The 21,727-nt window shown below is 37.9% G+C and overlaps 1 long non-coding RNA gene across 2 annotated transcripts in view; it reads right to left on the reverse strand.

Moving 5' to 3' along the window:
• Nucleotides 1-349: 349 nt before the first annotated feature.
• The window catches only part of LOC117284624, a 33,568-nt gene continuing 12,190 nt past the window's right edge, over nt 350-21,727 (reverse strand). The window contains exons 2-3 of one of the 2 annotated variants that reach the window (XR_004515719.1): nt 19,544-20,060; nt 350-385 (exon numbers count right to left, since the gene is read on the reverse strand). This is a non-coding gene — a long non-coding RNA (uncharacterized LOC117284624). Of the gene's footprint in view, nt 386-16,678; nt 17,842-19,543; nt 20,061-21,727 lie in introns of those variants that run through there. The other variant, XR_004515720.1, reaches the window with a different exon arrangement.

The following is a 21,727-nucleotide window of genomic DNA, read 5'->3' on the forward strand; positions in this document are numbered from 1 at the left end:
GATTGTTTTAATTCTTTTGGAAAGATACCCAGAAGAGGGATAACTCTGTCAAATGGGACCTCTAATCCTAGTTCTTTGAGGTATCTCCATATTGACTTCCACAGTGGTTGCACAAGTCTGCACTCCCACCAGCAATAGAGAAGGGTTCCTTTCTTCCCACAGGAGTGCCAGCATTTGTTATTGGCCGATTTCTTGATAGCAGCCATTCTTTCTGGGGTAAGGTGGAATCCCAGTGTTGTTTTCATCTGCATCTCTCAGATGACCAGTGATGTTGAACATTTTTTCATATATTTATTTGCTGCTTTTACTTGTTTGAGAAATGTCTGTTCATTTCAGATGCCCATTTTTCAATCAGGTCTGTCACTGTGATAAAAACATCATGGTACTGGCAAAGAAATAAACCCAAGGATCAATGGAATAGATTAGAAGATGCAAAACAACTCCACACATACTCAGCTACCTCATCTTTGACAAAGGAGCTAACCATCCTCACTGGAGGAAAGACAGCCTCTTTAATAAATGCTGTTGTAAAAACTAGCTTTCAACTTGCAAAAGATTAAAACTAGATCCCTATCTTTCACCATGCACTAAACTAAAATCCAAGTGGATTAAAGATCGAAATATCAAAACAGAAACTCTAAACTTACTGGAAAGTAAATTAGGTAGAACTCTTGAAGACACTGGCATAGAAGACTTTATGAACAAATCAGCAGCAGCATGAGAACTTGTAAAAAGAATCAACAACTGGGATCTCATTGTATTAAAAAGTTTTCCCAGTTCAAGAGAAATCACTATCAAAGCTAAAAGACAACCTACAATGTGGGAAAAATTTTTGACCAGCTACTCCTCAGACAAAGGACTACTATCTAGGATATATAAAAAACTCAAAAAAAAATCAGACCCCCCAAATAAACAAGATTTTTAAAAAACTTCCTATGAACTAAAAAAGATCAGACCCTCAAATAAACAAGATTTTTAAAAATTTCCTATCAGAAGAGCCTCAAATCTTCATGCTCATCTCTCACTACTGCCCAAGTAGATACACTCAGTTAACGTGTACCTTGTTTCACTAAACATGCTTTGAGAAGTGATATTATTTCTAAAATAGCATTCCCTCCCTTTCTATTTTCAAAGGGGGCAATATGAATTCCCTAGAGTGCTGGAAAAGTTATAATAAAATAGGATTACACAGACTTTACATGAGGCTTTTAACTCCATTTTCAGTTTTCATGAGAACTAGTTGTTTGGTTGCCACAAATCCTTGGTTATTCCAAGGATAACCTTTGTTTTGCCAAAACAAAACTAACGGTAAAAGCCTTAAAGGTAGTCATGCTTACATAACAACTGAGTGACCTAAGAGGACTTCAAAGTAAGAAGGAAGAATGTGACTCAGGCCCTAGGATACTGTGAGGTGATACATCTTGAGTTGTATTAGCCATTTTGGAAAATATTAAGCCACATGTGGTTTCTGAGTTCCTCTTACACTGATAAAGACTTTTGATTAAATGTTGTCTTTTACAACATTTTATATAAAATACAGAAATAGAGTGAGATGCTTATAGCAGTAATACATTAAAATAAATATAATGTGTGCTAATGATTAGTGTATCATGACAGAATGTCAGTCCAAAATACAATAAAATACAATAGTAGTAAAATTATGACATAAGTTCCTAAAATAGCCAATCATAACACTGATGAAATGGAACACACACACACACACACACACAATACAATGAGCCCAGGTTGCTGTAATGTACTTCTTTTTTCCTGTATCTTTTGGCTATTGCTGTTCTACAAGTCGGGCAATTGTCCTGCTTTGTCCTGGATTTTTCTGAGTCACTGAATTAGTTACTCTCTTGCTGCTGGGATACACTTGACACCACAACTCAAAGGAAGAGAGCTATATTTTGCCTGATTTCTGTTCATTACCAGCTGGTGTCAGAGCAGAGACGTCATAACAGAAGGATGTGGCTAAGCAAAGATGCTTAGTTCCTGGCAGCCCGGAAGTCAGGAAGTAGGGGGAAAATGCCAGAGGAGAAAGGGATCAGACACAGACCCCAAATCTTCCCATGACCCAACCACACCCAGATGTGCACTCCACCAATCCCCAAGCAGACTCCAGTGTCAATTAAGTTGAAACTACACCCAAACCACCACAGTCATTTTTCTTTATTTTCTCCACGTCACCCTCCTTTGCCTGTCTCACTGATAAAGAATAAGGATGTAACCCCCATCTCATACCTGCCCCTGGGAAACTGTGAATAAGCCACTCATCCAAGCTTACTTTCTCATGTGTACATCTGGACTTTTAATGTCTTCCTGCCAAAATTATTGTGAGGTGGAATGAGACTATCACTGCCCTGGGAGGTGCTCAATCTATTCACATGATCAGATCATGAAGCACCCTGTGTTATTGAGACAAAGGACCATAGTTTCAGTACTTGAAGAGTACATCACTTCCTGGGAACAGTCATGAAGCAGAATGAGGAGGCAGACTCCATCTCTGTCCTCAATTTCAGCCTCTTCCCTCCCCTTTTGTCTTGCAACAATCAAGGCCCGTGTCAGCGAAAAAAATGTCAAAGAGACAAAGGGTGCCTAGAGCATCCTGAAACTCTAAGTGAGTCAGCGTTCCATCACTGTAACACAACAGTTGGGATAATCAACCTGTAAAGAGAGGTTTATGTTTGTTCACAGTGTTGGACGTTCCTGTCCATGGCTGATTGGCCTCATTGCTTTGGGCCTGCCAAGAGGCAGCTCATCATGGCAAGAACACATGGCTGAGCAAAACTGCTCACCTCATGGTCTGGAAGCAAATGAGAGAAAGAGGCTGAGGCTTCAGGGTTCTCTTCAAGAGCACACCCCCAATGACTTGAAGACTTCCCACCAGGCTGCACATCTGAGGAGCCACCACCTACCTCCCAAAGCAGCGAGGTCCCAAAGGGGACCAGGCCTTATACAGGTTCGCAGCTTGATCTTCCTATCACAGGGCACTGTTGGTCCTAGATGACTTCCCATCCACACCCACACCCACACCTCAGTTCCCAGTGCCCTCCCTGCTCAGAAGCAAACTTCCCCACCAAAGTGGTATTTCCTTTTCTGCATTTCTTTGTGTGTGTGTGTGTGTGTGTGTGTTGTGTGCCATGTGTGTGTGCATGTGTATATGCATGTGCAAAGAGAGCCAATTTTTCTTTCCATATCTTAGGCCCTTTAGAAAAGACAATACATGAAGAATGAGAAACTAGTTATAGGAAAATGGGTGCATATTGAGGCCATGCTCTTAAGTGAAATAAATAAGACACACGAGTAAATACTGAGCAATTTCTCTGGTGTGAAAAACTAAAAGTGTAAATTTTATAACTGTATACAAATTGTATAACTGATAATGTGAAATAGGAAGAAAAGGACTAAAGGTGTAGGGGAAGTGGGAAGGGTAGGGGAAAGGAAATAAGGGACAAGAAAAAATATGAGAAAAGGAAAAAATGGAAACAAAGTCTTTGTAAACAGGGGAGCATGGAAGGGGTGAAAGGGAGGGCAGGGGAATGGGGAAAAAATGAGAACCAAGATCTGTCATGTAATGGTACAAGATCCCAATGATGAATGTAACTGTACCATGTACTAAAAAAGTACCAATAAACTCAATAAGATAAAAAAATAAATAATTAAAAAGAAAGAACAATGCAGACTGAGTACTGGTCAACTGCACATATTTTCAGTAACTAGCTAAATCTTGGAAACAGCCTACGTGTGCATCAATAGATGAGTGGATTTTCTTTAAAAAAGGTGGTATTTATATACAATGGAGTACTACTCTTCCATAAGGAAGGATAAACTTGAGTTATTTGTAAGAAAACAGATACACTTGGAGACTATAATGTTAAGTGAAGTAACTCAGACACACAAGCTTAAATATCACATATATATACGAATATATGTATAAATATCACATATATGAAATAAAAAGACAGATTATTCGAAAAAAGAGAAAGAACAAAAGATATTATAATCCAGTAATTCAGTGTGGGCAATGTATCTGAAAGTGTACTTTTTTAGCCTATCAGTCAGGTTTTCAATCTGTATATATGATAATTAACTTTACAAGGTCTTATAAGTTAAATAAGTGAATCTGATGCTAGAAAAATTAAATAGAGGTGGAGGGAGGAAGACAAAGAAAGGAACTGAAATGTGTTATGTATATGTATCAACTCCCCACAGTGAATGTAATCATTATGTACTGAAAACATGGACTAATAAAAGTAAAAAAAAATCACAAAAAACAGTAAAAATACTATTTATTTTCATGCTGGTATCCTTTAATCTTTGATCGCTCTTCATGCATGAAGGTAACAGCCAATACCTTTCTCAAGAATATTTGTGTTTAGTGGGAGATTTTAATTTCTACAGCACATGGTACACTGTGTTCATATTTTGAAAAAGTCAGTCATGCAACAGGCTCTGAAATCATGTCACAAAGATCTCTGTTTATTTCAGGCAGCATCTGAGATGGTGGGAAACCCAAAGCCATGTCCAATAATCACAACAATAGTTTAATGGTATGGTCACTAATGGAGAACTTCATAGGCACCAAACACTTCTTGCTTAATCTTAAATGTTGTACTAACGCTGTCTTGTTTAATCTTCACTAAAATCCTATAGGGTATTGTTGTTGCTATTTTACAGACAATGGAACAGAAATTCAGAAAAATTATAACTTTTCAACCACACACAGGGTAAGATATAACACTGCCTTAAGTGAACACACACTGAGTTTTTAATCACTGTACACATCCCCTTATGGGGTTGGTATGGTACATAGCTAGAGAAGCTTATCCTAGAGAAAAGATGAGCTGCTACACTTTGAACACCTCTACCAAAACCCATGTTAAAATTTAGTCCCAATTTTGAGGGACCAGGTGGGACCTATTGACTAGGTCAAGAGGGTTCTGCCTTCAAGATTCAACCCATTCACAGATGAATGGACTGACAAGGTAACTCAACAGTGTCTCTTATAAAAGCCAGTTTGATTCTGCCCACCCCCACCACACTTTGTGACACCCTATGCTGGTTTGGGACTTTGCAGGGAGTTCCTACACAAAAAGGCCAGCACTAGGCAGGCTTCCTCAACTTTGGGCCTCCCAGCCTCCAGAAGTTAGCTGAATAAACCTCTGTGCTTTGTAAGTTATGCAGTCTCAGACATTTTGTTACTGAACAGAAGATGAGCTAAGATCTGAGTCCAGGAGATACATATATACTCAAATAGGGGAATTACTTTCATTTTTAAGTTTCTGTGGCTCCAGAGACAGACAAATTCTGGGTTCACTGTAAGGAAAAACATTCCAACATAGAACAATGCTCATTCATCTCTAAATTCAGGCAAAATCCTTACATCCACACCATCATATTTAATTCCAAGATAACTCCGCAAAGGAGATAATGCCATCCACAGCCACAGTCAGAATTCAGGGCCCAGAGAGGGTAAGGAATTCAGCTTAGGTCTTCACAAATGCAGGTGTCAGCCTTTGACCCAGCTTTTGACCCATCTACACAAGTGGATGGCACCTTCCTAGATGAGTGGTTTAATACCAGCCACGTACAAAGTGTTTGGTGTGACCAGAGAGATTAGCTGATCTCTAAGGAATCCTATGGACTTTTAAATATGATTTTGAGCTATTTTACTGTTTACCTACACATGACATAGCCCATTATATTTATAATAGTTATGGAGACAGTGAACAATCATGATTTGCTTAGATTTATTCTTAATGAGTTCTGAGTAAAATACACATTTGAATATTTATTTTAAAATGTTATCCCTGGTGCTTCAAAAACATTCATTTTGAGAATCAGTGAGTGAAAAGACATCTCTTCTTCCCACTGTGTAACCATCCGGTAAAATCTTGTCAAGAGAAAGTTTGAAATGTTTTGGCTTGTGAGCAAGAGGTAGGAATTTAACAGATGAAGTCTCTATTTAATTGTACTAATTATGTAAAATCCAGTCATTTTGTTTTATGGATCTAGCTCCAATTTTCCTTTAAAAAGAAAAGAAACTCCCTTGACTTATTTCCAACTGGCATTTTCATTGTGTCCCCTCCAGTAGTGGTTGCCTGCCAGTTACTATACTTGTTCTACAAGACAGCAAAGGTGCGCAGCTATTTATAATCTCTTCTATGTGAAGGAGACGGGGGCATGCTCCTCCTTTAATACAAGGCAAGTGAAAGAGTCCTTCGCAGGTTCATAGATCCATAATTTGGGGGACATGGTCTCCATTACTCGTACTTACAAATTACTGTGGGATTGGTTCTGCACAGAAATAAAATGGCAATAATCCTTTGAACTATTTATTGGAACACTATTCCAAGTCCATATTTTAGAAATGGGATATATCAAATGTTTTTCTTTATTATTTTTTAAGATCTAGCAAAAGCCAAGGATGTATCTTAGTGGTACACTGTTTTTTGTTTGTTTGTTTTAATGTTTCTGGAGATCGAACTCAGGCCCTTGCACTTATGAGGCAGGCAATGGGACCACTGAGCCAAATCCCTGGCTTCTTTTTGTTGCTGTTGTTGTTGGTTTTTGTTTGTTTGTTTGTTTGTTTTTTGGTATCGTATATGGAACTCGAGAACTTGTGCTTTCAAGGAAGGTGGTGGAACCACTGAACTAAATCCCCGGCTGTCAGTGGTACACTGTTTATTAGCATGTACAAAGCCCTGGGGTTAATCTCCAATACAGCAATAAAGAAATCAATTTAAATTCACTTAAGTGAATTTTGTGAGAAATAAATCTATCAAAGGTAACCCTTTCAATATAAAACAACTCATAGAAAGCATTGTATATTGGAAAATTTCAGTCACTCCATTTTGAGGAACCTGAAGTACAAATAAATCACCAACAAGCCATAGTTTAAACAGTGAAATGACCAGACACAAAAGGTTAAAACAGGTTAATCTATGCCGAATTCCCTTGTGAATCAATTCAGTGGGCTGAAGCTGTAACCTAACCCCTGACCAGTCCTTACCAAATGATCAAGGTGGGAAACATTAGTGGTATTTACTTTAAAAGTGCTTAGTAACAATTCCCTGTTCCAAAACACAGAATAGAAATTATTAACAATCTCTTTGCTGGAACTGTGTCTTTGTAACAATTCCCTGTTCCAAAACACAGAATAGAAATTATTAACAATCTCTTTGCTGTAACTGTGTCTTTATTGTAACAATCTCCTTGCATATATTGTGATAGGAAGGTACCGTTAACTAGCAAAATGTGAATAGAGAGATGATTCTTGGAGTGACTGCCTTTTCCAGTGACCCTGGTCAGCAGGCAGAAAGCAAAGAGAATTACCTCTACACTTCTCACGATCTTTACAAAGCACATGTTCTCCTTGCCAAACTCTGTACTGAGTTCAGAAAGATGTGATTCTAGAATTCAACTGCAGGATTAAGCTAAATCTTCTCTACTTAGAAAAAGCTGGTAGACATGTACAAGGGGAATGTAGCACATTACTCAACGCATCTGCTTCTACTCTCAGCAGATAAAATAATAAACTTGTGTTTGAAATCTTTTTGGACTCTGCATTTAGCTATCTTTCTTACTTTCTCTTCCCTTCCCCTTCCTTTCAACTTCCCTTTTGCCCTTCTTTTGAGGAGATGATAATAGTGGTAAAGGAGAAGCAATTATTTTAACTTTATATCAAACTATCAAATTATTTTTTCCTAAGTATGTCAGAGGTCACAGTAATATGCTACTCCTTTTATACAGCCTTTCTGATTTTTTCTGTGATTTTTTCAAAAAAAATCTATTCTCTCTACAAAGGTTTAGCAATTATTCTTCCTACAGAACCTATTTACCTGTGCAAAATGTGCAGGCTTCAAGCTGTGCTTAGCTCTGCAAAATAATTAATGGTTTGTTTCTGTATTATTTCCCTTATGACTGATGCTTTAAATCATAGAGGTGAGCATAATTTATAAATTCACCTATGTTTTTTACTGCTTAATTTTTAAAAACCTTGAGTCAGTTTGGCTATAGGTTGCCATTTTGAAGTAAGATTCCACTTTGCCCAGGAGAGTCAGTAACTTCATTTAAAACTCTAATGTTTTTTGCCAGGTAATACATTCATTTCACATTATTCTCATTTAAAAAAAAATCTATCAGCTGATTTTTCAAGCAAGGGTGACCATCCTAGGTCATAAAGAATAATGATTCCAACACCCATGTACACGGCTGTTGCTGCCTCTCCCCAAATGTTAACTCTGAACTTGCTGCATTGCTGTGCCCAGGAGTCCTTGCTTAGCACACCTGCCTTCTGTGGGGACCTCAGGGATCCTCTGGATGACTGTCATGCTGTTTAAGAAGTGCCACGACATTACTGTGTCCTTAAGAGCAGATGCCACCACAGGGCCTTGCTACAAAAACCAAAGTAACACAGGATGTCTAGGATTTGCCTTAAAATTCTGGGACAAAGAAAAAGAAGGATATAAACCAATTCAGTAGAACTTCAGTAGTAGTTGAATCTTGTAACACATGACTCCACTTAAGGACATGCCTACAATTTTTTATAATAAAATTTGTTAGAGGTCATGAGTCACCAAGATCCAACCCTATACTGATAGGGTTTCTGTCAATTCTAATGAAAAGAGCGTAAAGGCGTGAGTAGCTCTCCACATGTTCCAAATTCCTCCCCTTTTCCCACTAGGCCCCTCTCCAGCTTACGCCCTGGCCCAGGCTGAGCTGTGTGGGCAACAGAGACCCTGAGAACTTTGGCTACAGGTGGAACTGGCCCACCAAGAGCTCCTAAGGGAGGTGTGAAGAGGATGAGGAACTAGGAAGTTCCCAACACCCACAGCAGCCCTACCATGGCTTGACAGGTCCTCCTCTACCTTATTATACTTTGACCTTTATAGTGGACCTTTACAGTTCAAGTAAGAGTATCCTTTATGTGAAATCCTGGGGGCCAGAGTGTTTCAGACTTTGCATTTTTCAGATTTGAGAGTATCTGCATATGTATAATGAGAGATCTTAGGGTCTAAACATAAAATTCATTTATGCTGCAGATATGCCCTATCTACACAGTCTGAAGTTGACTTTATGCAGCATTTTTAGTGTAGCTGCATTTTGACTGTCACATGAGGCTTGGAATTTTTCACTTAAGATATCATGAGAGATCCAAAACTTTCAGATTTTGAAGCATTTCCAATATTGGATTTTTGGATTAGGAACACTCAACCTGCTCTTATTCCTATGCCTTGTCCTTTGGGGGTCTTGGTGGATAACAGTGCCATGGCTTCTTCCCCTAGGCTCCAGAATGCTTTCTCCTGGTTCCTTTCCACCCTTCCCCTATAACCTTTTGATTTATTCTGATTTGACGATGGGGATCCTGACTGATAATTCTTTCAATACAGTATGATCAATCATCTGCATATTCTATCCATGAGTGAGAAATGGAATCAAGCTCACAATTATGCCAAGGAAGCCACAGGCCTGACTGACAGAAAAATACTGCCAAGCATTAATCAGCAAGTGCTTCCTCACTGCCTCACTCAGATCCTTCATGTGCACATTGAGGACAGCTCACAAGCCCTTCTGAGGTTGACAAAGATAATAATGAGTCACACCTTGCAGTCCAGACACAGGCTACAGTCACTTAACAGAAGGGCTTAGCGTCACACAGAGTCTTAGAGTCTCTCTCAGGAACTAGCAAGATTTTGTACTTCTTATGTGATGCCAAAGACACTTAAGAATCACCTCCCTAAACAGGTCACAGCATCCGGGGTCACATGGAGTGGATGGAATGGACAAGAAGGAAAATGTCTGGAGCCAAAAGAGAGGGAGTAGACAAACCAGTTTAAAACTAACTGCTCAGGCCGGGGATTTAGCTCAGCGGTTCGGTGGCCTGCTTTGCAAGCACAAGGACCCTAGTTCAAACCCCGGTAACCCCCAAAATAAATAAATAAATAAATAAATAAATAAATAAAACTGATCATTTGGTTAGGTGGGGAGTGACCTCTAATACAACACTACTATAAGTAAGCTCCAGGGCCAGCAAGTGACAAAGCTGAGATTTGAAGCACATATGTCTGGCTCCATTTGACAGTCATTCTATGACACAATCTATTTTGTCTTTAGGAGGTAGAAGGATATTTGTTTTGCTTTGCTTTGGGGGGTGCAGAAGTATCTAAGGAGACGAGGAGGGGAAAGATATGGGGACAAGACAGGTCCCACACTCTTCTATCCTGGCCACATATGGGACTGATTCTGAGCCCATGAGAAAAGATGAAACCACGCAGTTCTTGAAATCTTAGGTGGGACCAAGTCCATGTGGTGCTGCCTCCCTCAGAGAAGAAGCCAGCCACCTTATCTCCCACCCACAGGTGGCAGTCACTTAGGGCCTTTAGATACATGAAAATAACATCTACTGCTGCCAGCTGCAAAGGCATGGCAAGGCATCCAGGTCAAGAGGCGGCTCTAGTAGAAAAAACATGGGCAAACTTGTTCCTAAGCCCTTGTGAGACGTCATTACCCTGAGGATGTCCTGAAATAGCCAGGGAAGACTTCAAGCAGAAGTAAGAAGCTTGATGGGTAAGGTCTTCTTGAACAAGTGCAAGTTTGAAGCCATGGAGACCTGCACATAAATATTAATTGACCTTGTTTATACCAACGAAGTCCTGAAACCTAGGAAGCGTGGAATAAATGTTAATCCACTGGCTCCATCTCTGAACCCTGGCTCTATTTCTGGAATACTGCCACTATATCATGGCTGTAAGCCTGAATCCACTCCTGTCCCTCACCAGACATGTAAGGCAAGGCTGGCTGGTTTTCTTGGCCCTCTGCTGCCCACCTGCTCTTCCACGTCTGTATTGTTTTCATACACTTGGACTCTGCTGTTTGCCTGCTTATCTTGAAGACTGGCTCTGTTCTGCCATCTGACTCTTGGAACTGAACACCAACAGGACATCCCTAAGTAGAGAATTGTCTTCTGTGATTTTTTTAAGGAACCCCTTTTCACTCATCTAAGTTGATGTTAATTATCAGGTAAATGGATGCACCTCGAGACCATAAGAGAAATAAATCAGATACACAAGTTTAAATATCGCATTGTTTCTCTTGTGTGAGAAACCCAAAGTATAAATAAGGGACAAAACATAGAATAGATATTAGTAAGTGGGAAGAACATTTTCAAATGGGAAAGGGAACAAGAAATGGGGAAGAAGAGGAAAGGAAGGAAGAAGGATTTAAATTTTAAAAGAGTTGAGGGATAAAAGGGAAATAGAGCTTTTGCAAATAAGGAGGGGAAGAAGGGTTGGAGGGAGGGGAAGGAAAGGGGACAAAACAAGAATTAAGAGGTGTTATGTATATGTAAAAATTTCTCATGTTGAATGTGATTATCATGTATTGAAACATGTGCTAATAAATAAAAGTTATGTTAGCCACACTGAAAAAAATAAGTAATATTATTGAATTAAACCAAATTTAAAAAAAAAGAAAAATGATTCTTGGTGGCCACTAGCTAATGTCAAGATTGGGGCTGACAACCAGAGGAACAAACCACATGATTAGAGGGTTAGAACCTCAGGGCCACCCCCTTAACTCAAGGGAGAGAAGGGGAGCTGGAAGTTAAATTCAATCACCAATGGCCAGTGCTTTAATCAGTCACTTCTGTGTAATAAAACTTTAATGCAAACTCTGAAACAGCAATGCTGGGAAAGCTTTGAGACTGTGAAGTGAACAAAGACTCAAAGAAGGTGGGGCATGGCATCTCCATGCCTGCTCACCTCATCACACCTTACCCTGTTCATCTGTTTCTTTTGGCTATACCCAGATGGTATCATTTATAATAAAATGTAATCCTAGATAAAGTGTTTACTTCTGCATTAAGCCATTTTAGCAAACTACCAAATCTAGCAGGGAAGATTTTCAGGTACCCACACAGTAGAAATACAGATAGTCTGGGGCTGCATTTGTAGCTGGCATCTGAAGTAGTAGCAGTCCTGTGGGACTGAGCCCTTAACCTCTAGGGTCTGTGTTAATGTCAGGTAGTCAGTGTCAAAACTGAGTGGAACTGCCAGGGATTTGGCTCACCTGCTTTGCAAGGACAGGGGCCCGAGTTTGATACCCGATACCCCAAAGAAAAAAATGAATGGAACTATGGGACTACTCGCTGGCATTGGAGAATCCAGGAATTGATGACCGCTGTTAAAACAACACAATATCTGTAATGTTATGGTTTATAGATAGATATTCCTCCAAAGCCTAATGCACTCATAGGTGGGCTTCTGAGCGTTAATTGGATCGTGGATCCATCCTCTGAGGAGTTTATAGCTAAATGTGATGTTGGCAGGTGAAATGTTTTTGGAGGAGGTGGATCACTGGGGGTGTGGGCTCCCTCCCTCCTACCTTGATCACTCTCTGCTTCCTGTCTGCCATGTAATGAGCATCTCTCCTCTGCCATGCCCCTTGACCATGCCACTGACTATGGACTGAAATCTTTACAGTGAGCCAAAATAAATCATTCTTCCTTTAATTTGTGGGTATTGGGTATTGTGTCTCAGTGACAAGAAAGTAACAAAGACATATTAGAATCAGGTTAGCAATAATCATTTTAAATGTATTCAACATTCCTACACTGCCAAATAGTAAGGAAATACATCTTTATTGGAAAGATTGACACTATAACAGCATATGGCCACCAGGTATCGCCAACACCCAACTGTCCCAGTCACCACTGTTATGACAACTCAAGATAGGTTTCGCTATTTCTATCTTCCTCCCTTGACATAGTAGTACTTAGAGGACATGGTCAGATCATGCCATTTCAGTCCACCTAGAATGGGTCCCCTGACCTCCACAGTGACCTGATGCCTGGTTACCTCTTCAACAGCATCTTCAACTTTCTTGGCTTCATTCAGTTCTTTCCTGCCAAGCTGGCTTCCTCCTTGTTTCTGGGACATGGCAGGTGGCTCCAGCAGAGTGGCTTTGCCGGCACATTCTTCTCCTAAGAGTTTGTGACCAAGTCCCTCACTGCTTTCAAGTGTTTGCTCAAATTTCACCTCTTCCATGATGATTATTCTGCCTAATGTTGGGATTCCCTTTCCTTGCTTACTTTTCCTTTTGTCCAATCATACGATAATTTAAATATGTATACTACTTGTTGTTCATTTTCTGTCTTGCTTGCTAAAATGTAAAATTCACGGAAATAGGCATCCATGCCAATTTCATTTCTGGATATAGTCTAAGTCCTGGCACACAGTGAATGCTTAACACACATTAGTTAAATGAGTGATTTCAAGAATAGAAGCTTGGCCAGGAACAATGTTGCACACCTGTAATGCCAGTTACTCCGGAGATCAAGGCTGAAGGACTTCAAGTTTAAGAGTTCAAGCCCAGTCAGAGCAACTTAGGGAGAATCTGTCTTAAAAAAGCAAAAACAAGAACAGAAATGTGCTTGGCACACTGCAGTCCACAGGTTAGATATAATTCCAGATGCACTGGAAAGGTCTGCAGAAAGATGGAAGAGATAGGCCCAGGAATGCCTGGGCTTGAATCTGGCAAAGACTCCTTTTGATCAAACCTTCTGGGACTTCTTTTCTAGCAGGTCTCATCTGCTTGGTCCTGCCTGATCCAGTTGTTGTACCAAGTTGCTAAGATAGTTTAGTGGGAATCTGTCATCTTTGGTACCCAATTCACTACCCTGGCTTCCACGATAATGATGTCAAGTCAATTTAGCAAAACCCCTTTGCCATCAGTGCCTTTTCCAAGTGATTTCCCCTCCTCTGACCTCTCTCACTCTGTCTGGAACTCACAGCTGTCTTTGCTGTACTGTGAGGTGACCTCAATCTCTCCCATTGCAGTAGTCTTGACAGCTGCAATATCCCCAGCAAAGTCTTCCTTACTGATTTAACAAGTGTCAGAATAATTGTTGTTTAACATATATGGTGCCATGACTTATATAAGATTAGATTTATCACTGGATTCCTAGACCTCTCCTCTGGGGTCCCACACGCATATTTCTGAAGCTGTTGTCTTCTGTCCTGACTGACTGGTCTGGGATCCACTGTTAAGTCCAACTCCAGAGCCAGGGCTTTTGGTTGATGGTCCACAGAAGTATGTGGAAGAGAGATTTTGATTTCTAAGGTTCTGAGTATAACGTGAGAGCAGTGATGGTGAATCATTCAGAGAAAAGTGCCCAAACTGCAACCCAAAGCCCACTTACTTACTGCAAAGTGCTAACACTACAATATGTATACGACTTATTGTTCATTTTCTGTCTTCTAAACCCTGGCTTTAGTTTAGAAAAAACAACTCATACATTCACATCTTTTGTCTTGAAAGAAAATCAAACAACACCCGTGCTATAGGTTCACTACCACTGCTCTACAGGCTAGGTTAGAGCCCCAAGAAAACAGAGGTTGAGTGAGGGTCTTGGGCTTCTCTGTCCATGGACCAGAGGCTGGGTTGGGTTCCCAGGCTTCTAACAAAGTACAAGGTGCTATTAGTTAAGAATATGGGGGAGCTGGGGATTTAGCTCAGTGGCACCATGCCTGCAAGTTTCTGAGTTTGATCCCTGGCATGAAGAAAAAAGAAAGAAGAAAGAAGAGGAAGAGGAAGGAGGAAGAGGGGGGAGGGGAGGAGGAGGAGAGGAGGAGGAGGAGGAGAAGAAGAAGAAGAGGAATTCTCAGTGGAATGAATCCCCTCTTTACCCTCACATCCTCAATGACTTTGTGCCCCACCACCTCAGCACTCACTTTGAACATCCTCTTCTTGTGCGATGGTTTTACTGCAGATAATTTCAACTCCTATGGCTTTCCAAAAAAAATTTATATAAACCAGAGAGTATTGCATTACTATATTGATCTCACTCCGGGATAAATTTTTAGATTTAAAGCTTTAAAGTCTCTATTTCTGTCTATATGTTTATATATGTTAAGTATACATGAAATTTTTCTACACCTGGAAAATACTGCCAATGTTTATGAAATCCCTTTAAGGTGTTCTATTCAAATTGACTAATAGATAATCACTTATATAAATTAAGTATTCCTAAATTCTCCAGAAATAGGAAAACCAATCCAAATATTTTTAAGTTCACATGATTTGAGGAAATTTTAATAAATAAGACCAGTTTGGACATATTGCTATAATCAAAATGAGTAAGGATTCTGACTTATCAACAATAAGCATAATGCAAAAATTATGTTTGGATTTACTGTTCAAATAAATTTATATTATAACCAAATGTTAAACCTGTAAATTTAACTAGTGAAATAAATATAGAGCCAAAGATTCAATGTATGATTTTAATTTATGAATTTAACTTATGAACAAATGCGTAAGTCAAGATGAAGTAAAAGATGAATTGCTTGATATCTATTCCTGAATACATAACAAGTACAGCAGTAAAACCAACCAAAACCCATGTATTTTACTTTTATAGGGCCTTTATGTTCTCTTCTTTTTTATGTTCTTTTATGATACTTGCCTAATATGTATAGACTGTAAAAATAGGTAACAGGGAAGTAACATGAGATGATGGCCAGCTATGTTTTGTGTCATAATATGTCTGCTAAAAAGTTTTTTAAATCTTTTGGTGTCTTTAGAATTATGTTAGGTAACAAGTATTCATTAGTAATTTCTAAGTAAGATAAACTACTGACATTAATTATTAAGCACAAGTTTAAGTTTATACAATTTTGGCTAATTTTATGTGCTATAGAGAGGCAAAATATATCTGAGTCTGTTAATAAACATAAAAAATTGCACTACAAAGTAGCTTATAGAAATTTTGATATAGTACCTTCATAAAAATTTCTAGTCTGCTACAGAATACTGATATATAACCGTTCACAATTGTGTTCGTCCTCATATTCTCAGTTTAAAAAGTTGCCAATCATTAAAAACTATTCTCAATATATATGTAAATGAAACTACTAAATAAGGGTAAAACACTTTATATAAAAATATGCAAGGCATGAAATTACTAGGAACCATTTTACTTTTATTCTAGAGTTAAATGACTTAATAGTTCCTTAATGAGAGAGAGGAAAGTATAGAATAAAACCTGAATAGATATTTTTTTTAAATTGGAGAAGTCTTGTGGAAAATATTACAAAAGAAATCCTGTATCATGTAGTCAAAGGTGGCTAAAATGAGATGGATTTATTTACAAAATAAATTATTGGAGTTTCCTTGGATTAGTGGACTGCTTTTTAAAAATAAATTGTATTTAAAGTAAACTGTCAAAAATTTTCCTCCCAGATAATCTGTCTAGGAAACCAAAAATTCTTTATCAGAATAATTTCCTCTTAATATTTTTCATGTCCTTGACTATTGACTATTTTAGAGACCCAAGCTTTTAAAAGAGCTAAATTTTTTTACAATTATGTCACCTACTTTTGAATTCTTTTATTGTCATTTTGGTTAAAAAGGTACCTACTGTTTCATAGAAACCTAGGATCCAATCCAGTCAGATGTTCAAACCTTTTGATATTTTGACAACTTTCCCTTCTAAAAATCTAATCATAAAAATCTTGATCTCAAACTGACCTCGTTCCCAGAAGCTATTTGGAAAATCCCAAAGAATTTGGGATTTCACTTTGTAAAATGAGCGATATTTTAAAATAATTATGTTTACTTGATATGCTGAGTAGAACACATTGTAAATTTTAAAACATCCTTGGCTTTTAAATTATATTCATATCACTAATAATATTATATAAAATTTCAGAAATTCTGTGACATTCCTAGGGAATATGTCAGGACCTTCACCTTTGCTATTTGTGACACCTCGCTGTATAACTTAATGATCGTAATTCTCGCTATTACTTTAAAATGCCGTATGCTACAAAAACAGCCAAATCTTCCAGTCAAATAAACTCTTGTCTGCTCTTTAACTTTAGTCATGTTGGTCCTGTCATCCAAATGCAGTTTTTGTCGCACTCTCTGACGCTTCTTTGAAGACACCTGCCATCCCTGCAGCCTAAGTGCTTCTCCTCATCCAATGGGATGACCTTAATGGTTCCCTTTTCGGGTTTTCCCCACATCCCCATGCTCCACTCCGGGAAATGCCCATGACTACAACACTGACACCCACGCCATCTCCCAAAACATTTGAACCTGCAGATCACCACCACCCAGCGTATGGAAGTCTTCTCAACTAGCAGCCCTCCAGACTAAAAAACTGCTCTGTTGCAATCATTAACTGGTCTGTTGCAATGGTTAATCTTTGGTTTTCTTTTTATTTTCATAAAAATCCACCCTCATTAAGTATCTGTCTTCTCAAACCATCCAGCAAAATCCTCCAGTAACCAAAGAAAAAGATGATAGAATGAGATATGGACTTACATTGTTCAGAGAAAAGACTTTTTCTTCCTTGAATGAGTCAAGGGGACTAAAAAAGACTCTCTCCTTAATGAAACTGGAGTCTTCTCTTAGGCACTGCCACCACTGCCAATAAATCCCAAATGTGTCACATTCCTAAACATGTAGTAACTAGAACTGCTGCTTTCTCCTTAGGCTGCTCAGGGAGGTTTCCCCAGTCTGGTCTGAATCTGGAATCCCTCTTGGTGCCATCACATACTGCTGCCCTAACATCTTCCTGCCAGCAACAGACAGGACACAATTCTCAAAGCAGCCCTCACCAAGCAGATCCTTTATACTGCAACTTTTGGCTTAACATCTCAGATGGGTGCCTTCAGTAACACATTTGCTTTCATGTAACATATACATAATATTTTATATGGCTTACTAAATAATTTAACTCCTTTTCTCCTAAAGATGTACATAAATCCAGTGCTTGGGAAGGGCTTTCTTGTGTGTCAATGCTCTGATTCTCTGGAAACCACCACCACACACCTGTGAACTCAAATACCAACACTTCAGAACGCAAGAAGCCCAGATTGGACCCTTTTAAGCTATAAAAATAACCTTTCCTAGAAACAAGGAGTCTAGGCAATCAAATTCTATATATTTATAATTAGACGAGTTTTACAAGTCTTGGTGAGAGGGTTTGAAAAACTTTAAATTTAATGCTTTCACTGTCACATATTTTTCCTACATGCTCATAAATATTTCTATAGTCACTTAATGATATTTTAGCTTCAAGTAAACTGTTAATTTTAAAGTATTCAAAGCCTATATAATGCAAATCTCTGCCCAAAAAAGGCAAAGTTAATTCATACTTCTTTCTAGTTATAAGTAGAATTTGTCAACAAGGGACTGCAAAGATAACATAATCTGTTGGTTTTATAACATCTGTTAGGTGATTCAAATCAATTCTATCAACAATTTATAGCACTAGATCTATGATTCTGTATGATTACTGCTTTCAATTAAATGTATAAGTGAAATTACTTATAACAGATTAGTGAACCATTAAGTTAAATGAAAATATGTTCATTTTCAGTTATTTGAAAAATCATATGCTTTCAAAACTGAGGAGGGAGCATTAATGTGGAAGTATTTTAGAGGGTTAAAAGTATCTTCAGAAATACTGCAATATCTTGCATCAGTAGAGGTAGTTAAGCATATTTCTCAGATGTTTAAACAATTTGGTATCAATAATAGTAATACAATTAATCCAAGTGAAGTCTTATAGTACTACAAAATACAGAAAAAATTATCTCTCAATTTTTCAATAAAACTCAAACTCATAGTTTCAATACCCTTGTGTAACCACATATTTAAAAAATAGTCATAAAATTAATCCTGATATGCTATGAAGCAAGTTCTTCTGCAAAAGTAATACAAGTTCCTCTTGAGAAAAAATACCCAAAAAGTAAGGAAAAAATAGTGTCTTTCTTCATGTTACATGTTTGGAAAGGCAAAATTGAAAGGTCTTTATATCTGTTGATATCATTAGGTTATAAAATAGGATATTTTCTCTGGCCCTATGGCACTAAAAGTTTCACTTTTGAACTTATTACTTGACTACATCAATCAAAATTAATAAAAAAATTATGTTATGTTTTTAAGGAAAAGGAGCACATAGAAATTTAACCAGTAACAAACATACATTTTCTGCACTAATTCTCACACTTGCAAATTAAGCATATGTTCTTATAAAGTGACTGCATTTGAGAGTGCAGTATTATCAATCACTTTAAAAAGGAAAAGTAATTCTCTATCACTCTCTCTCTCCCTCCTTCCCTCCTTCCCCACCTTTTGACTCCAGTTATTCAATACAATTCCAAATGCTCCACAGTTGTCTATTTTTATATTTTCATAGTAATCTTATGGTGGTGAGAAGCACTAATATATACATTTTAAGAATGAGAAATGGAATATTGTTATGAAGAATATAGTCACCTCTGCATCATAATAACCCCATCAGGAAACAGAAAACCCAAAACTAACTGGATAAACATGAAGAAATTATCTTCAGCTCTTTGATTGAAATATTATATACTAATTCTTTGACAACTTAAGTATCTATACATATAGTTAATTCCTTTTCTCCTCTAGAGATTATTCACTTGTTTCTGCCAAGCTACATTTGATTTTGTAAACCTTGACAAAATCTCATTGAGAATGTTACTGAAAACACTAACTCATTTACCTATTCTCCTTGGTCTGCATCGTCACCTCTTCCAGGATATTAGTTCTTGAAAACCATGAAAATATTTTTCTTCCTTCTATTTCAGTCCTTTGTTTGTGTTTTCTTTAGGCATGCACTCCAAGTTCAGTTCTTCCTGGAGGATAAAAGGCTGTTTTCTCCCTCAGCATCCATTTATCATCTGATGTCAAAGAACATTGTTGTGTTTTGTGTCTGTGTACTTTAAAGTATGGCACTCTGTTCTGATAATGGTTTCCTTCTGATTCAGCAACCTACAGAAGTTCTTAAGGTAAAACACTATTGATTGGCTAAAGTTTTTGGCTTCTCCCCAAAGCAAAATTAACTTATTTTCATCTGAGAATCTTCTGTATTTCTTTATGAAGGTGCAGGCGGAAGATGTTGTAGAGGTCCACAGATTTGGTGTTTCTCTCCCTCATCTCAGCAGACATCAAATACTCGTAGATGAGAGCCTTTCTTCTAGCTTTGGTGACACAGACATCCTGCCCCTATTTCCTGGATCCTGAAAGAAAAATCAAGGAAAGGTAAAGAAAGGAATTAAGAAGAAACACTCAAAGTTGATGCACTGAAAATGTAATTCCACGTCGAAAACATCCATGGTTCCCAGCTCCAGAGACTTTCTAATTATAAAGTGCCAGTGGCCCTACAACCCCTCCCATTAGCATCCACTTGTCCCTCCCTTCCCAACAAGTCGTGTCACCAACAGACACGCGAGCAGAACTACATGTGGCCATCTCTAGCCATCAAAAGCCTATCTGCTCATCAGCTTAGCTCATGTCCTCCCTGTCTCCAGCTTCTAAATGGAAATATGTGCTTCCTGCACATACAGTGTGTCTTTTTCAGAAGCAACATCTTTAAAACCCAAACCTATAAATTTACACATACAATAATTCATGTTAGAAAGACAATCAGCTAACTTAGAGAAGGACTGTAAATGAGTCTACCAGAAATGTGCCTAGGCACATTCTTAACAGCCAAATGGTCTGCAACACCTTAACATTTTAAAAAGTAAATAGAAGAGGGTAATGACTAACTTTTGCAAGAATAATAATCTGGAGGGATACATGAACTTAGATTTCTGTCCATCCATGCAAATGTCATGGTTGTAAAATACTTGGTCATTTTCGATGATATCTTAGACATGATCACATGTAATGTAGTCAGAATAACAGCAATAGAATTGCAAGTGTGTCAAAGAAATTTGGACAAAGGAAAATAACTGTCTAAACTCACTTAAGAAGTAAGAGACTAAAACTGAAACAAATCAGCTCCCAGTTTCTTCCGACTGAACCCAGGCCCTTATGCATGCTAGGCAAGCACTCTCCCACCTAGTTACATCCCAAAGACCTCAACAATTTTTCCTTGTGAACAAAAATAACATAGAGATGATAATCTAAGATATAGAGATAGCATTATATATTCTAGGATATTCATTAAAATCCAGGAAATGAACTCAAAATTCAGCATAAACCTTTTCCTGAGAACCTTCCCCAGCAACTCAGAATATGGAAAATTTTATTAGACATTTTGATTGAGATTAATGAAAATGAATCAGTCCAAAATCCTATTATTTTTTCTATAAAGTCTAACATGACATTTTGATTATCAATTATTTAAAACTAGACAAATTCTATATTTAAATTTAAAGTTTAGGAATTTAAAGAATGGCATTACCAAGAGGATAGAAGCCTCTATGATAATAGATTTTTTTTTTGGACTCCTCCATTTGAAATGTTTAAGATTAAGAGAGGTCAAGTATTATGAAGTAGAAGATAAGGATCAATTTCCTGATCTATGAAACAAGGAGACTGGTATGAACAAATATCCAAAGTTAATAACTGTAACATTCTGTGATATAGACAAGTATATTTATTTTAATATCCATCAATAATTCTGAGAATAAGTCAAAAAAGTGGGTCTGTGTGTACATGTACTGAGAATAGAATCTAGGGCCTTTTGCATGCCAAGCATGTACTCTACCACTGACCTACACTGCAGTCCCAAATATTTCTTTTAAATAAAAATTTTTTGTTAATTAAAATTTAATTTTAAATAAAACCATAAAATATGAATGGACTGCAAAATAGATGCAGGTTCTGTATGAATCTTTTTGATAGGAGATGAGATTAGAGGGAAATCCAGAACAGTTATACTTGAAGCAAGACCTTC

This window comes from Fukomys damarensis, unplaced genomic scaffold, assembly GCF_012274545.1.
Source record: "Fukomys damarensis isolate Sample0158 unplaced genomic scaffold, DMR_v1.0_HiC HiC_scaffold_38, whole genome shotgun sequence".
Taxonomy (NCBI): domain Eukaryota; kingdom Metazoa; phylum Chordata; class Mammalia; order Rodentia; family Bathyergidae; genus Fukomys; species Fukomys damarensis.